General features: G+C 40.2%; 1 protein-coding gene across 7 annotated transcripts in view; it reads right to left on the bottom strand.

Moving 5' to 3' along the window:
• The window catches only part of RAB27B (RAB27B, member RAS oncogene family), a 147,269-nt gene that overhangs the window by 44,427 nt on the left and 84,799 nt on the right, over positions 1 to 18,043 (bottom strand). The window contains exon 1 of one of the 7 annotated variants that reach the window (XM_086683034.1): positions 13,011 to 13,104. The exons of 2 other annotated variants lie outside the window; for them this stretch is intronic. The gene's annotated coding sequence lies outside the window, so the exon portion shown is untranslated. Of the gene's footprint in view, positions 1 to 12,690; positions 12,830 to 13,010; positions 13,105 to 18,043 lie in introns of those variants that run through there. 4 more of the 7 variants (XM_025931269.2, XM_086683030.1, XM_086683031.1 and 1 more) reach the window with 4 other exon arrangements.

The raw sequence follows: 18,043 nt of genomic DNA, 5'->3' as shown, positions 1-18,043 counted from the left end.
ACAGTATTTTAACATGTTGGAATCAAGTACACTGAGCTGAAGCTTAGGATGCGTCTGATTTCCAAATAAGCCATTTTTTTCTGCTTTTTTGCAAGGTAGTTTAACATTGGTCCCCTGGCTCTGCTGATATGCAGCAGGCACACCACTGTGGCTTCAATGTTCCTATTATTCTTCCTGGTCAGCAGGTGTCATGCTAGCTGTTCAATGTGTTCAGCATTATACCTAGTCCCTGGGGAACCAGGAGAGGACACAAGAGAGTGAGTATGACTACATCCCTGATGCTATTTTTAAAACTACTTCACGTGCAAGTTCTCTTATCAGAAGCACATTTTTAATATAAGGTAGCTTAGAGGCACGTGGGTGGCTCAGTCAGTTAAGCGTCCTACTCTTAATTTTGACTCAGGTCATGATCACATGGTTCCTTGAGTTCAAGTCCCATGTCTTGATATTCTCTCTCTTTCCCTCTCTCTCTTCCTCTCCCCTGCTCACTCTCTCTCTCTCTCAAAAATAAATAAGTAAACTTAAAAAAAATTTTAATTAAGGTAATTTAGCACTACTAAAACAAATTTCCTTAAAAAACTAAAATTATAGGTATACTATTACCACAAAGCTTTAATAAATATGAAATACAAAATATTTAAATATATTAAATAAATATATTAAATACTAAATAGGAATATTAAAATATAAAATATTTAAACACTGTACATGGTGCTAATTTATTTTAGTGCCTTTCTGAACCTCAATCATCAGAAAAACCTGTAGCACAAATTCTGGGCAGATTAAGCTACTTGCTGACATAATCCCCAGGGACAAATGGTGTAAGTAAATCTGAGGGACAGTGATTGACTTTATAGAGGTTTACAGTTTCTGTTCATTAAAATATAATACAAAAGCATGAATTGAAGATACTTAACAACAAATATTTTTGCCTGAAACTAGCAAATCTAAGGTAAAATTGTTGCAGCAAACCCCCCAGACTAAGAATATATTTTAAATAGGCATTTTTCTCTTAAAAGCAAAAGATAAAACCTAACAGCGATAAATATCTTAAACTTAAAAAAAAAAAATCTTAAACTATATTGTGATCAGTGGTTGGATTTCGGCTTGGACCCATACCATAGGAAAAAGAATTTCTACCTATCCTATTTCTATGTTTCCAATGGTTATTTTCTTTGTCTTTATTGGTATTATCATCTAAGCTTAGATGGATTTGGACTGTCCTCATAAATCACATTATACCTAAAAATTAGTTGAAAGTAGCTATCTAAATTTCCATTCAAACAAAGTTTTACAGACCTATTTTTCTGAAAAATAGTTTAAAACCTCATGTCATTAAGAAGAGACTGGAAACGAATTCAGTGCATTTGATAAAGTGTTCTAGTAGCTCTGCCAAAAAAAAAAAAAATCCCATAAAATCCTTCTAAAAATTCCTGTAGTTATCTGACCTAGGTTTTTCTTATGGCGGAATAAATAGAAGACTGCCGGCATAATCCTTTCTACGACAAGTGGGTCAACAACTTCCATGTCAGTTTTCTAAATTTCACTGACTTGAAATTATTATTTGGAGATAAGCCAAGTATGGATAGAACACCAGGTCCAAATTTTCCCACGATGAACTAATTAGTTTACTTTAAGGCTATTTCTTATATAGCTGCCTTTTGCTACCAGGCATCTGACCTATCTTGTTGCTTGACCACACTTCCAAATGTGTTAATGTGGCAAATAAGGGACGCTGTTTTGCTTCCTATAATCAATAGGTGTATTTTTATCTCTAAGGAAAGTCAAATGTTATCTTTGTGGTTCCTGTGAATTGTTTAAATCTTCAATTCTGAACCATTTTATTTTATGTAATAAGTCTGTTTTTCTAGACTGACAGGTTAGAAATTGGACTGAATAGTATACTGGCATCTATTTCTGTGGATAACAACTCAGAGGGCAGTAATGGTTTTAACGGTCACTCTAAAATTACCAAGATGCAATCAACTGAGAGATCTTTGGTATTATGTATCTAAAACGTTGGCCATTTAGTTTGCAGTTGTGGGCCTGGACCTGTTTAGAGATTGTACAGCCATTCACAAGCCTATCTCTTACACTAGCAGCTGGCTAAGTTTGGCTCATAAAAATGCTATCATTCCTGACGGAAAAATGCTTAGGCTGGTTAATCAATTACAATGACTTTAGTCTGCAGACTAACCACGGTGTCTGCCAGCTTACCACCTGAGTCTACTTACATATATTTGTAATGTTTACCCATGAGACAGGAAACCAAGAACTTACTGTCAAGAATACACAATCGGAGTGTGCAGTCAGTTCAGCATCCGACTCCTAAGCATCTTGGCTCAGGTCATATTCTCAGCTCAGATCGTGATCTCACAGTTAGTGAGTTCAAGCCCTGCATCAGGCTCTGCGATGATGGTGCAGAGCCTGATTGGGATTCTGTCTCTCCTTCTCTCTGTCCTCCCCGACTTGTGCTCTCTCTTTCTCTCAAAAATAAATAAATAAACAAATTTTTAAAGAATACACACTCAAGTGTTATGGTCAGCAATGGTGAGCAGGCTTCAAACTCTATTAAAAGAGTTCCCTTCCTGAGGATTGACTTAGGAGACTCTGTAGAAGGACACCAATGACCATTTCTACAAAAGGACGTTGACTATATTTTCAGAACTGCCGATCTGAACACTTATCTAACCCAGGGTCTGCCCTTAATAATGGAAGATTTTAGGGTCACTTGGGTGGCTCAGTTGGTTAAGTGTCCAACTTCAGCTCAGGTCATGATCTTACAGTTCGTGAGTTCGAGCCCCACATCAGGCTCTGTGCTGACAGCTCAGAGCCTGGAGGCTGCTTTAGATTCTGTGTCTCCCTCTCTCTCTGCCTCTCTCTCTTTCTCTCTTAAAAATAAATAAACATTTTAAAAAATGGTAGCTGCTCCAGGATTTCTAGGCCATAGCATCACCATCCACTTGGGCCACATTAGTTTTTATTTATAAAGTTCTTTTTTGTCCCAAATCATTCTCCTACAATACTATTCTTAAGCCTGCAACTTCTAACATTAGGTTTGCCTTTGGATTTTTGCTACATAAAGTAAATATGCTCACTGGGCAGAGTAATTCGTTAGCTGTTTTCAGTCATACCTACATTAACAAAAATTCATTCATCAGAAAGACTGGTCAACAAGCCATTAATTTCCCATCTTGGAAGCAACAAACTATCAAAACAGAGAAAAGTGGACTCTGAGATAAAGTTCTGACAAGGAATAATTTTCCCTTGACTTGTACTAAAAAGAAAGTTCTTTGCTCCACTTTCAATGAGTGTCAAAGAAAAAAAGACTCAAGCAGACAATTTTACCTCTATGACAAAATAGACTATGTAATAAAATTTTTTGTCCAGATAGGAGTTTAGGGGCCATAGGGAAAACCTGGCTTTATAAAAAGCTTCCTTATTTCCAATTATATAGGAGAAGCTGAGAATATATCATTTCTCTAAAATGTCTGCAAAAAAGAATCTTTCATTTCTTTCTTAATAAAGCTTCAGGACAAAAGCAACTATTCTTAAGAATGTTATGGATTTACCTTAGACACCTTGCTATAGTGTAAATGTACTTCTGGCAACTCAACACTGGAATAATTATGATAAAAATATTTACTCTCCTTTTTAATTCTAGCCCCAATTCCTTTCAGATCCAGTTAAACAGGGTAATTTTAAAGTAACAGGAATAAAGTGATATTTGCCGCTTAAAAAAAAAAAAAAAGATATGGAAGCAACCCCATGTTCATCATAGATGAATGGCTAAAGAAGATGAACTGTGTATATATAACAAAATATTACCCCATCATTAAAAAGGATGAAATCTTGCCATTTGAGACAACATGGATGGGCCTGGAGGGTACAATGCTAAGTAAAAGAAAGAAGTCAGTCAGAGAAAAACAAATACCATATAATTTCACTCAGATGTGGAATTTAAGAAAAAAAAAAAAAAAACCTAATGAACAAAGAAAAAGAAGAGACAAAGAAAACAGATTCTTAAATACGGAGACCGACTAAACTGACAGTTGCCGGAGGGGAGGGGGTGGGGGGAAATGGGTGAAATAGATAAAGGGGATAAAGAGTATACTTACCTTGATGAGCTCTGAGTAATGTATAGAACTGTGGGGTCATTATATGATACACCTGAAACTAACAGAACACTGTATATTAAATATATTTGAATAAAAATTAAAATTGAAAAAAGGTATTATTCAAGAGCCAGTCTACTCTGTAGACTTTTCTTCATGAGTGCTGGATTTGATATATGTTCTTAGTATCTGGGAGCACGAGAGAGTACATCGGGCCAGGAGAAAAACCCTTAATAGATAAAAAATTTCACTTCTGCCTTTATAATACCCTTTTCCATGGCACCCTGTGGTTTGGAGACCTCACTGTCACCCACATCGAGTTCAATTTTGTCTCTAAATCGTTCATTCCTTGGGCCAATTTTGGCAATTGTGTTAAAAGGAACCAGACTCATGAAGATTATGGCTAGGATGGGAGACATGTTTGTTTACTTTAACCTTCTTTTGTCTTTTTCATATCTTGGCATCTATACTGTGTAAATGCCTGAAATCTTCACACGACATATGTAAAACAATTATCCCAAACAGAAAGCAGTAGTAAGAAAAAAGTAGCATTTGCAAAACTGTGCCCATTAAAATGAAAATGATCAAGCTTTTGATATTCTTACACAGTGACCCAGATTTGAAAACTGGTGCATTCAATGAAGGCATTCCTTAGGTGGTAATATTTCAAACTGAAAATGATGGTGGTTGTTGTCAGTCTTTAATCAAGGACTCATTATCAACGCAAATTTTCACCCTCGACGACGGTATCAGAGTTATAATTGATAGTCATCTGCAAAGGTCCATTGTGAGTTACAGCTTTTACGAAAAACACATTTTTCCAGAACTTGGTGTCGGAAATGATTTATCCGTAACAAAGAACTCTTTACATACCTGAAATCCAGAAGGTATGGAGATAACACCTCAACTGGACAAGTGAGCATGAAGAATGCTGTCATACTGATTACTTAATACTCAGAAATACTTGAAATGGAGAGAGGCAGTCATACGGTAGTACAAAGAATGTTTTTAAATGTAATAAAAATATTCCCAGACTTTTTCAAACAGTGAACCAGAAACCCTATTATCATGGGGTTGGAGATGGATGGGAAAGGGGAGGTAGGAGAGAAAGAATAACTCTCCCTAAAACTTGGTCAATCATTTGCCATATATTTACATTTGACAATATTTTGCATACTGTTGCAAATTGCAAGAGTAATCATAACTAGAGAATTATTCTTTTAGAACATCAGGATGCATTTTATGTTTTGGTAGGTAGATCTTGAGATTAAATGTGTCATAAGTTCAGTCACAGCCGAGCTAAAAGAAAGCTACCGAAAAAAATGAAGAAATGGGAAATAATTTGTTTTAAAATTGCTATTGGCTGGCTATCAGTTATTACAGCATGATATTAATGAGCCAAAATCAATAGATTCAATCCCTTTAGAGATCTGTTAAGTCTTCCATTCTCTCTACTAGAACACATTCCTAACGAGATAGGAGTCATTTTTCACAAGGTGGGGCCGGGAGAGAATATAGAACGGAATTACAGAAAAAGGAAGTGTTACTTGAAGCGATTGCCTGACAAAAAGGGATAATGATGCCATCTTCATAAACTAATAGCTAAAGGCAAATTTAATATATTCTTCCGGTTTAACAATGATAAAAATGATGATAAATATATATAATTAGATGTAATCTTACATTTCCCTTAAGTCTTTTCAGAACACACATACCTTTATTAGTCAAAGCTGATGAGTGCTTATGGAAACAGAAGAAAATCATGAGTCCTATGTTATAGCTACTACTTCTCCCTGAGGGATGGCACCTGGTCCTGTGGATTAGCAACATTTTCCAGCCGCTGTCAGCAGCCTGACCTCTCCCAGGAGGTTCAGATTCTGGAAGCCATTTCCTTGAACATATCAAACTGAACGACCACAGCTACCCCAAGTGTAGTATGTCTTTCTCCCCCAACCTGCTTTATCTTTTTTATACTTAATTTCAGTTTGGGGGACCACTATTCATTCTCCTCTTACCTCAAAACCAGCAATTGAGACTTTATAAAAATTTCTCTTCTCTCTCAATGTCTGTTCAGTGCGACTCTTGTTAATTACTTCTCTAACCTGACGTCTCTTCTCCAACCTTACAATTACTGAGCGAACTTCAGTCTTTCTTTATTTCCCACTTCTAACTGATCTCTCTACAGTTTTAACCCTCTTAAATTTACCTTCCTATTAATTATCACAATATTGCATTGAAACCACTAGCTTAAACCTTACCTGGCTACACTAAACTTGTCGTTCATGAATCTCTCTAACATACCAGATTCTAAGTCCTTCAAGAATAGGAATTATCTTATTCATCTTTTACAACCAAAATACCAAATATGCTGCTGATGCATAATAGCTATTTTGTGACTTCTTTCAATAAAAAAATTCAGATATATAAAAATTATGCAGAGATTAAATTGTTATTATCAGTTTTAACATGGTGAGCAGATCTTTTATTGAAACAAATACCACTGTCAACTTTGACTTAACTAATGGCATTTTCTCCAAAGTTTGTGCTATCCAGGTACAGAATATCAATAAGTCTTCGTGTTCTCATTTCCATCTTCTGGATCAAGTTATCATGCACAATAACATGTTTACTCTAAAATAATAAAATAATAATAATAATAATAATAATAATAATAATAATAAAATAAAAAATAAAAAAGACTAACTAGAAAGGAGTTCTCAACTATTTATTTAATCCTTCTATTCCAATTTCTACACTTTTAAAAAACATAGTTCCTGAAAAATGAGAGAGATAAAAATGCTTCTGCTGGTTATAAAATATTATGATGCAAACATGGCTTCTTGCTTTAAGGATATAGTCAACATTTATGAATTCAAATTGTTTCTTTTCTCTTTTGCATTAGTTCTCCATCTTCAAGCTGCCAAGATTATCCTTGTGTGTGGATATTTACTGTACTGATTTTAAGAATCAACATTCTTAAATGTTGATACAACTTTAGACTGATTACAGCAGACTTCAAGGTTTTAGTCACTAAAATCATCCTAATTCAACACTTTCCAAGAACTGATAGGAAACTAGCTTCTGGTTTCCTGGACCTCATGCATGCGTTTATTTTAAATGTCAAAGTGTACTTTGAAAGAGTGAAAAACCATAAGGAGTCAGAACCATGAAGACCACACTTGGTTAGAAACACTGCTGCGAATTAGAAAGGAGAACATTATGATTCAAGGAAATTCATCTTTGCACCAACTCAGTTATTATCATATAGTTGTTTTACAGGAAAAAAAACACAACACAGAATTCAAAGAATTCCTCCCAGTTTGCACAGGAAACAGATGCACACCAGGCCCTCTCCAAGTCTTGAGAGGAGACCAAGTCCAGGGGTTGGTATAGTTTTCCCCATCAGAGGACAACACACAGGTCCTTATCCTCCATTTTTCATCTCACCCTCACTTTTATTTAGGGATGCTCTCATCCCCCAGAAAAAGGTATTAGATATGGGGCGCCTGGGTGGTTCAGTTGGTTAAGCGTCCGACTCTTAGCTTCATCTCAGGTCATGATATCACGGTTCATGGGTTTGAGCACTGCGTAGGGCTCCCTCTCTCTCAAAATAATAAATAAACTAGAAAAAAGGATTAAATAAAGGATAAGATACAAGGGGTAATAAATGTCATTTGGCTCAACTTCCCAGTATAGGCCATCTCTGCAACAAATAATTATTAAAGTGGCACATTCTCTGGTCTTCTTTGGTTTTATCCAGTCTCTGCAATGACTTCCCAAGTGGTCTCTCCAGCCTCACCTTGTGCCCCTCTCCACCCCCTGCCTTCCATTTAAACCCTCTATCAGCTTACTGAATGCACCAAACTCTTACCCAGGTCAAGAACTCAGCAGGTGCTTTTGCTCTATCTGGATTGTTCTCTCTTAACTGTCCATCTGACTGGCATCCAGACATCCTTCAGTTTCAACTGAAACACAATTTCTTCAAACAAGTTTTCTTGACCAATCCCAGCATTATTCTTTCCCATTTAAAGAAGTTACTTGTGATCACAATAACTTCTCGACACCCTTTGACTTTAACTCTCTTTTGGTGTTGTCAATTCCTTCCCATTTTGGAACACTATCTTCTTTTATGTAGAAAGAAGAGGGAAGCACAATAGAAACTGAGTAATTCTACTTTCACTCACATCCACTAACTTCCTTATTCACTGCTTTGCTCTAAATTACGCTAGAATCTTTGGCTCTCCTCAGCATTTTCCCAGGCTTCAGCCCACTCTGTTTTTATTCTTCTTCTTACTATGTTTACAACTCATGCAACACCTTTGTGAGCATTTCTAATTATATGTTCCTTTGTTCATCTGTTCTATGAGCCAGTTTTCAAAATTGATTTGGCTAGAGACTCATAAGTTTCCCTAGTGGTCTCTCTTTAGGGATTAAGTGAAATGCTCTTTCCAGCATTTGTTAAAGTTAGTTTATACGAATGTCTTATTTTTAAGAACTCTGTCTTTTGTCAAAGTTACCAGTGATTCCAAATTGCCACAGGCAATTATCACTCTCTGCTCCTCATCACAATCTTCATTTTAGCAACATCTGACACAAGTGACCATTCCCTTTTTTTGGAAACACTTCCTGGTTTGGGTTCCATGATGATACTCTTTTCTGGGGGAGGAGGGAGTTTTTTACTGGCTCCTTCAAGATCCCTCAGTGTGAGAATGAGCCAGAGCACAGCCCTTAGGTGATATGCTCAAGACCAGGGCTCTAACCAGCATCCAAAGATTCTTTGTTGCCAAATGTCTATGTTCAGCTGTGACTTCCTCCAAGTGCTCCAAATTCTATGTCCAAAAGCCCAATCTGACATTGCCACATGGGTGCCTCAAACATACCTCAAAAGGCTAAAAAGGAATTCTGCATTTCCCTTCAGGTTTTGTTATTTCACTTAGTATTATCCACCTTAGGAAACATCCTCACCATCTCTCCAGTGTCTGGTGATCATTTTGGTCCTTCCTTTTCTTCATCCCATCCCTTATCCAATTTGTCAGCAAGGCCTGTTAGCTCTGCGTTCAAACGGTTCCTGAATCTATTTCTCTCCAGGACCACTGTTCCAACTCTGATCTATGCCACTGTCATCTGCTGGAATAGCCTCCTGGCTGGTCTCTCTTCTCCTCTGCTGGCCCTACAGTGTCTTCTCTTCAAGGAGGCCAGGGCGATCTTTTAGAAAGATGGCCTCCTGTGAGGTGCTTCCTTTGAATCGTACAGCATTCTCCTACCCCTCCAGGTCATTCTCATTATTTGATACTAAAATTTTTTAAACAGTACTGAAAGTTGTATAATTGATAATTTGTATATTGACTTACATGTCTGTCTCTCTAAGCAAGAATGTAATTTCCATGATATTAACCTCTATTATCCACCGACTTAGAAGAATATACTAAGGCTCAGAGTATGCTAAGTATCTGTTGAATGAATTTTCAATAGACAATGTCTAAATCATGGTGTCTTCTCACCTCATCCAGAATACAAATCAAAACTTAACATGTCTCTTAGGACTCTCAAAGCCCTCTGTGACCTGGCCCCGTGATCGCCGCTCCCCCATCTTTTGCTACCCCCTCCCCCTCCTCCAGGTGTGCAGGCTTCTTTGGTTCCTGGAAGATGCCACACAAACCCCTGCTAGTTATCCTTTCTGTCTGGAGAACTCTTCCTGCTCACAACCACATGGTTCACCTGCTGACTGCCTTCAGGCCAATATTCAAAGATCATCTTCTCAGGAAGGCTGTCCCTGGGCATCTGATCTAAAGTTTCGACACTCACTGGGCCATGCCACTGACACTTTCTGCATGCCTCCTCTGCTTTATATATTTTCTCCTAGCACTTATCTCTAATAGATTATCTCCTAGCACTATCTCTAATAGCACTTATCTCTAATAGAGTCAACATAGTATTCGATATAATATACTATATCTTATATTACAGGTGTGTATCGTGTTTACTCTCTATTTCCCCAGTGAAAGGCAAGCTCTGTGGGGCCAAAGATGCTTTTGTCTGCTTTGTCCAACCCCGTCCACACAGAGCCCAGACTAGTGCTAGACATGAAGAAATATCTGTTAAATGAATAAGAAACTTCCATCCCTTTTCTTAAAACACTGAGCAGTTTTTTTAGTTAGAAAAGACAACTAATTAAAGATTTGCTTGATTATGTGTTAAACAGAGCTTTAATCTCATTATTGGTAACCTAGACAAGTTTCCTTCATTCTATGAGAGAAGGTTAATATTTGGAGAACATGAATAATGATTGTGTGAAACAAATTAAGTAATACTCTCAACTCCATTTATGAGTTTTACAATAGGCTTTTATTATGCTTAGTAATGTTGCTACTTCCTACTACCATATAATGAACTTCATCTCTAGCTACACCTAATAATGAGTAAAAAATCATTCTCCTTTAGGGGCGCCTGAGTGGCTCAGTCAGGTAAGCATCGGACATCAGCTCAGGTCATGATCTCATGGTTTTTGGGTTTGAGCCCCGCATCCGGCTCTGTGCCCACAGCTCAGAGCCTGGAGCCTGCTTTAGATTCTGTCTCCCTCTCCCTCTGCCCCTCCCCTGTTCGCGTTCTGTCTGTCTGTCTCTCTCTCTCAAAAATAAATAAACATTAAATTTTTTTTTAAAAAAAAGCATTCTCCTTTAGCCACGAACTCTACAAAGTGACATTCTCTTCATGGGAAACACCTGGTTTGTCCTGTCTACTGTAATTGTTTTCCTTCATCTCGATATTACAATTACTTGCTTAACAGCTGAATAATTGGTTAACCGACCCTGATGAATCAACTCAAGAAACTGGATTGATTGTGAGCTGAGCTTTATGTGAAAAGTTGGTCTACGTTTCATGCTGTACTACTAATTTGAAAGACCAAAAACCTAACATGAAACTTCCCAGAGTCAGGAGGGTGGGAAAAGAGCAGATTTCTGTTCTAAACCACCTGGAGTTTGGCATAAATTCCACTTTTCCAGAAAAAAAAAAAAAAAAACAGTTAAATAAATGAAAAGCAATTCAGAAACCAGCAGATCATGTTAGAATAAAGCCCGTGCGCCAAGGAGCTGAGACCAATTTACGAGGGTTACCTTCCCTATCAGGTCAAATATGCCTATTCCAGAAATGGTTGGTGCGAGTTGTCATTTGCTTACATTTGACAGATTCCCTTTATCCCTTCTTGGCAACTATCAGAACAGGCTCATCCAGTTTCATCTGAAATGTTTTGTCTTCCTTTCGAAAGTACTGATGGTAACATTTTATGGCAGGCCATAGTCAGTTCTTAAGCAGAAAAGTCTTATTAATATTAAACTACCTGTCAAGATCACTCTTTTTTGGTCATCCGTAAGAATCTCCTCTTGCCGTAAAGAAGGGCTGATCCCATCCGGGTAGAGGATCGTGCTGAGAAACTATGAAAAATAACTATTTAGGCGGAACGGCACAAGCCAAGCATGACTCTCACTTCATACTACAATGTAGACTTTATAATAACTTGAGAATTCACCAGGCTATAATACTGAAGTCCATCTTTTCTGTTAACTTCTCAAATTCAGCACTATACAACCATGCACATATCTATTTATTTATATCACTGAATATGCAGGACTGTAACTAAATATTAAGAACAGCACACATTTAACAAAATAGAACTAAATAAAAATTCATAGCTACTGTTACCTTAGATAATAATTTTGTTGCTAATGACCTTGGAACGACATTTATTAATTTGGACTTAATTTAATAATGTATCATTTCAATGACCTGGAACCTTATACTCTTAATTTTAGCTCTTGAAATAAAAAGCCAGTAAACATGTTCCAGGTGTGGTGACTTTAACCAAACACAGCTTTTCCCCAGGAATGCAGCCTCCAGCTTTCGCTAGTCACCTGCTTCAACAGCTTTCGAATGATCAAATAATGTTGTGTTGGGTGGGAAACTCTTGGAAGCCAAGGTCCTGTGACCACTTGAACAAGCACACACGCCCTAGTAGCTGCCACGCTTGGATCAGGTTTGGAAATAAGTGAGCCAAAACCTGGAAGACAGAAATTGCTTTTGATTTCTCTGCGGCCACCTACACCTGAGGAAGTGCAAGGAAATGTCCTATCACTTACCTGGCTTGCCTCACTAAATGACTTCCCCTTCAATGAAACTCTAAGCATATTATGGTTATGATTACGATTACGATTATGATTATGCTGGCTGGTTTCGAGCTACAAACGGAAAGAAAATGGCATTGCTGTGCCCGGGGTTTTTTTGGGGAGGGGATGCTGTTTGTTCACTCCTAGCCAGCTGTCGGATACGGGAACAGCCAGGGTCAGCCCCCTCGAGTGTCCCCGAGACCCCGGGTCCCCGCGGCGGCTGCAGACCCGCGCGCTGGCGCCCGACCCCGGCGCGCGCAGGGCGCATTCCCTGCAGGCTCGGCTCGCCCCTCTCGGGGCCTGCCGCCTCCCGTCCACGTCTCACTTCCTTTTCCCCGGCCCGCCGCCGCCGAGAACACCCGGACTGGGTGGGATCGCATTCCTGCAAGAACAGCCCGGCTCGCCCAACTCACCAGCCGGCGAAGTTTCCTCGCGAAGAGGGCCGGGTGTCGGGTTTCAGAAATCGCCTTTCCCTTCCCCAAGCCCGTGAGCCCCGGGGCTTGTCCACGCCAGCGGCCGCTCGGGATCCGCTCTACCGGGCGCCACTCATGGGGACGGCTCCCCGCTCTCCAGCCTGTGGCTCGGGATGGGTCCCCGGCCCCTGCCCGTCGGGACTGCCGGTGGCAGGACTGGTAGCACCACCCCTGGGTCGGCCGAGCCGCGGGGATCTGCAAGGTCTGGGCGAGAAGAAGGCGTGTCTCCCGGTCCTAACGCGGATGTGCCGGGAGCTCACCTAGGGCAGATCTTGCCGGTGACTCAAAGGCTCTGGGCTTCTGGATACGCTCCCCACACTGCAGGCTGGAGGCCCTCGCAGCGAGCTCATTTTTATTCCTCTGCGTTCCCGTGTTTTCTCTGATAATCTCTCATTCAAAGCCGCCCAGGGCACTGTGAGAACTGCTTCCAACGCATCGCATTTTCTCCTCCCGGGGGAAGTCTCATGAGCTGCGGGGAGAGCACGGAATTGCGGGTGGAGAACAGAGAAGGGCCCCGGGAAATAAAAGGGGACTTAATGAAATCAGTGTTTTAAAAGCTAGAACCTGTTCATGTGAAGGCATTAATCAGTACGCACCATCCTCCTAACGTCACTTCAGAGATCAGGAGGGTAGTAAATTATAGAGGTCATGTCTATGAGGTCGAAGGAAATCAAGAGCATACCCATTCACTGAACCAATATGGGTTAAGTACCTACTCTGTGGCAGACCCTGCTCTAGAGACTTCCAGCTCCTTCTGTCCACAACAAAGTTCCTGGCTGGCTCTCCTGAGGTCACATTGGAGACAGACTCTGACATCCCTAGGTAACCCACTGGTGGTAAGAGGGAGAAACCAAGGTTGTATACATATCATAGCAGCTCAGTTAATCCTCTGTGAAGAAACCAAGGTTGTATACATATAATAGCACCTCAATTAGTCCTCTGTGAAGAAAATTTCAAAGTTCCGAACCATTGTTCCTAAACAATGAGATGCTATTTAAATTTTAATTGTTTGACCCAGTTCTGGCAGGGTGCTTTAAGGGACGGTGTGGGAGGCACAGCCATTACCAGCTGGGGAGCATCTTGCTGAGAAGTACTGTGGGTGGAGGTGAAGGAAGAGCCCAAACCAAAACCAAATGCAAGTCCAGACTCTTTTTATTTTTTTAATATTTATTTATTTGGAGAGAGCACAAGCAGGGGAGGGACAGAGAGAGGGAGAGAGGAGGAGAGAGAGAATCCCAAGCAGGCTCCACACTGTCAGCCCGGAACCCGATGCAGGGCAGGAACTCAGAGAACCTGAGCCGAAATCAAGAGTCAGACACTTAACCGACTGAACCACCAGGCGCCCCAGAGTCAGACTCTTGATCTGGGCTCAGGTCATGGCCTCACAGTTTGGTTGGTAAGATTGAGCCCCCATATTGAGCTCACTGATAGCTCAGAGGCTGCTTGGGATCCTCTCTTTTCCCTTCCTGCACACACATGTGTATATGGTCTCTGTCTTGCTCTCAAAATAAATAAACTGAAAAAAAAAAAGAGAGAGGACAATGGGAGAAATTAGAGGGTCGCACAAGATTCTATCTATTCTATTAGGAAAACGTGGAAGTCCTATTTCCTGTGCCTCAATGTTCTTATCCTGAAAATGGGGATAATAAAATGCCTGACTAGTGTTATTGTGAGTAAATGAGATCATATCAGCAAAGCTCATACAATAGTGTCTGGCAAGATAAATTTTATATACATGTTGTCCGTACGTGCTATTTTGTAGCACTCATTTACTCCATTCTCCCAAAGGCCTGATTAATAAAAATTATTCTGATCTACTAGGAGGAAGTATAGCAGGTTTGGGTTGTACATTTTCAAAATATGTATGCTGGGAATATTTATGGTAAATCTGTTTTCCATCCATCAGCAATATCTGAGTATATAACAAGTATGTGTCCCTGGGCCTGGAGAGAGATAAAAGAAAGAACTTTACTCTGAATTTATTCCATTGTATGCAGCATATTAAAGTGATTCCAGGGGCGCCTGGGTGGCGCAGTCGGTTAAGCATCCGACTTCAGCCAGGTCACGATCTCGCGGTCCGTGAGTTCGAGTCCCGCATCAGGCTCTGGGCTGATGGCTCAGAGCCTGGAGCCTGTTTCCGATTCTGTGTCTCCCTCTCTCTCTGCCCCTCCCCCATTCATGCTCTGTCTCTCTCTGTCCCAAAAAATAAATAAACGTTGAAAAAAAAAATTTAAAGTGATTCCAAATAAATAAATAAATAATTCTCTGTACTAATCATTGAAAAATATGAATTCTTCACCCAGTTTATGTATTCACTTACATTAATCCTAATAGTTATTATTTCCCATATGGAGTTTATAAAACCCTTGCCCAGAGATTATCTCATTTGACTTGCACAACACTGCTTTGTTGCTTTCACAACACAACATGTATTATTTTTATTTTTCCCATGTTAAAAAGGAAGAAAATGAGGGATGAGAAAGTCCCAACAATGTGCCCAGAATCGTGAAGATCCATAAAGGTAGAACTCAGGTTTGCTGGGGCGCCTGGGTGGCTCAGTCGGTTAAGTGTCCAACTTTGGTTCAGGTCATGATCTCCCGGTTCGTGAGTTCAAGCCCCACATCAGGCTGTCTGCAGACAGCATAGAGCCTCCTTCGGATCCTCTGTCCTTCTCTCTCTCTGCACCTCCCCCACTATCAAAAAATAAATAAACATTAAAAAAATAAGAAGAAAAAAGAACTCAGGTTTGCTGATCCCAAAGACAGGGTTCACGGTAGTCACCACACAGTGCTGCCTCCCTAGTATTTCTAGAAAAAGTTCCTGCTGTGAGAAAGTCTAATAGACATTTATCATCTGCTTTTCTTGTCACCCTTCCCCAGATAAGCGTGCCAGCTGCCTGATGGGTCCACTTTTGCAGGGACAGCCCTCCTGGAGTAGCTTGCCGCTTAAGTCCTGTCTTTGGGCTCTGAGGCTCAGAGGCATTAGTGTTACATAGTGATTCTACTCAGCCACTTGAGAGTGGTGGAACTTTTCCTTCCCTGTGGGAAGACAGGTTCCAAGGAGGAGACGGTGGTGGGAAAACAAAAGAAATGATTCTGGGCCATCTCATGAAGGCCACTTTGACTAGAGGTAGAGCAGAATAAAAGACCCTGCAAAACCAGTGAAAACAAAGTGACAGCATTATGTGTCATAATCAAAAATAACTGCCGGGGTGGGTGGGTGGCTCAGTCGGTTAAGCATCTCACTTCAGCTCAGGTCATGATCTTGCAGTTAATGAACTCGAGCCCCATATCCAGCTCTGTGCTGTCAGCTCAGAGCCTGGAGCCTGCTTCAGATTCTGGGTCTCCCTCTCTCTCTGCCCCTTCATCTCTCCCTCTGTCTCAAAAATAAATAAACATTTTTAAAAAATAATTGCCTTCCTGTACCTTAAGTTTATGTACTACAAATTAAATAGACATAAATTGTCAATAGGTTTATCAATCAATAAATACAGCCCTAAGGCAAACAGATACATAATGTACATGTACATTTCTAGTTAGAAATGGCAGGGGCGCCTGGGTTGCTCATTCGGTTAAGCATCCAACTCTGGATTTCTGTTCAGGTCATGATGTCACAGTTCATGAATTCAAGCCCTGCATCGGGCTCTGTGCTGACAGTGCAGAGCCCGCTTGGGATCCCCTCTCTCTCTCTGCCCCTCCCCCTGCTTGCTCACATGCGGTCTGTCTCTCAAAATAAATAAATAAACTAAAAAAAAATTTTTTTAATTACAAACGGAGGGCATCTGGATGGCTTAGTCAGTTAAGGGTCTGACTCTTGATTTCCATCCAGGTCCTGATCTACAGTTGTAAGATCGAGCCCCACATTGAGCTCCACATTGTGGAGCCTGCTTGGGATTATCTCACTCCCTCTACCGCACGTGCTCTCTCTCCTGCTCTCTAAAAAATAAAAAATAAAAATTTTTTAATGGCAAATTGATCGCATGTGTTTCATCCCGTCTTCCCCAAACTCCTCTAACATGAGAATAAATGGATTTTTAAATGTTATGGAGTCATAAAGACAAATACAAGGGAGAGAAGACCTCAAAAGACAAAATAAACTGCAGTAAATGGTTGAAAGAACCTAAATCAGATGCAGACTCGTAACTGACCTGGAAAAGGAGAAGAGTTTACACACTGCTTGCCTGGAGGAGAGATTATGGATAAGAAACAAGACAATTTTCTGTGCGTTAGCCTGGGCGACTCAGGCCTAAGAGGCAGAAATACCACCATAGAAGGAGGCCAGGTGGTAGGGTGAACACAGGGGTTTGCTTAGACGTCTGTATACCGAATGCTTGGACCCAAAGCTTCCTTCCCCACTGCCGTGCAATCAACCAACCATAAGTTCCTCCATCTGTTCAACCCAGCCTCCAGGAGATGAGAAGTTTGTTTTCTGGAGAAAGTAAACCAGAGTAATTTGTGGTTGATCAGATGAACACGTATTTTCACTCTGCTCCTATAGAAGATGAATTAAAAAGAAATTTATATGCAAGACAGGAAAAAAACTCTCAAAATTGAAAATACACTCAAAAAGTTTTTGAATTTGACAGGTTATAAGATTATGTTGAAAAATCTTCAGGAAAACAGAACAAAAAGCCTAGGGAAATAGAACAATTGGAGAAAGGGGAAATTTTTCTGACTAATGGGAATCCCAGAGAGTTCCAGAAAAGAGTTCTTTGTACCCAGAAAGAGTATTTGAAACATTGTTGATAAATGTGTGTGCAGTGGAGACTGGAAGTGTTCATCTGATTCCTTGTCCTCTTTTTGCTGAGCACCTAACTAGATTTCACTTCCTAGCCCTTTTCAGGGAGAGAGGCATGTAATTGAGTTCTAGCCAATGGTATGCGGGCAGCCGTGATGTATGCTACTTCTAGGCCATTCCCAGGATTGGCCTATGAGACCCTCCATGCTTTCCCTTTTTCCTTATTAGTATCCAGACACAACGCTCAGTAAAGAACTCTGCAGCCTTAGAAGACAGAGCCCTGAGATGAAAGGAAAGTATGGCTCTGAATGATCCATACTGTGCCATCCCTGATGGCACAGAAGCCCCAGCCAGCTACCACACACATTGGACGTGACAGGGGCGAGAAATACACTTACACCATATAAAGCCACTGAGATTTTTGGACTTATTTGCAACAGCAGTTAGATTATTCTGACTGTTACTGTTTGAAAGATCATTCGTGAATAACTTAAAATAGATACAAAGTTTACAAAACAGATTGGAAAAAGAATATAACTAACTCCAGGGGGAGAAA

Source organism: Puma concolor, chromosome D3 (genome assembly GCF_028749965.1).
Source record: "Puma concolor isolate L17-30 chromosome D3, mPumCon1.1.hap2, whole genome shotgun sequence".
In the NCBI taxonomy this organism is placed as follows: domain Eukaryota; kingdom Metazoa; phylum Chordata; class Mammalia; order Carnivora; family Felidae; genus Puma; species Puma concolor.
Note: the sequence above shows the minus strand (reverse complement) of the source record. Positions and strands in the feature narration are given on the sequence as shown.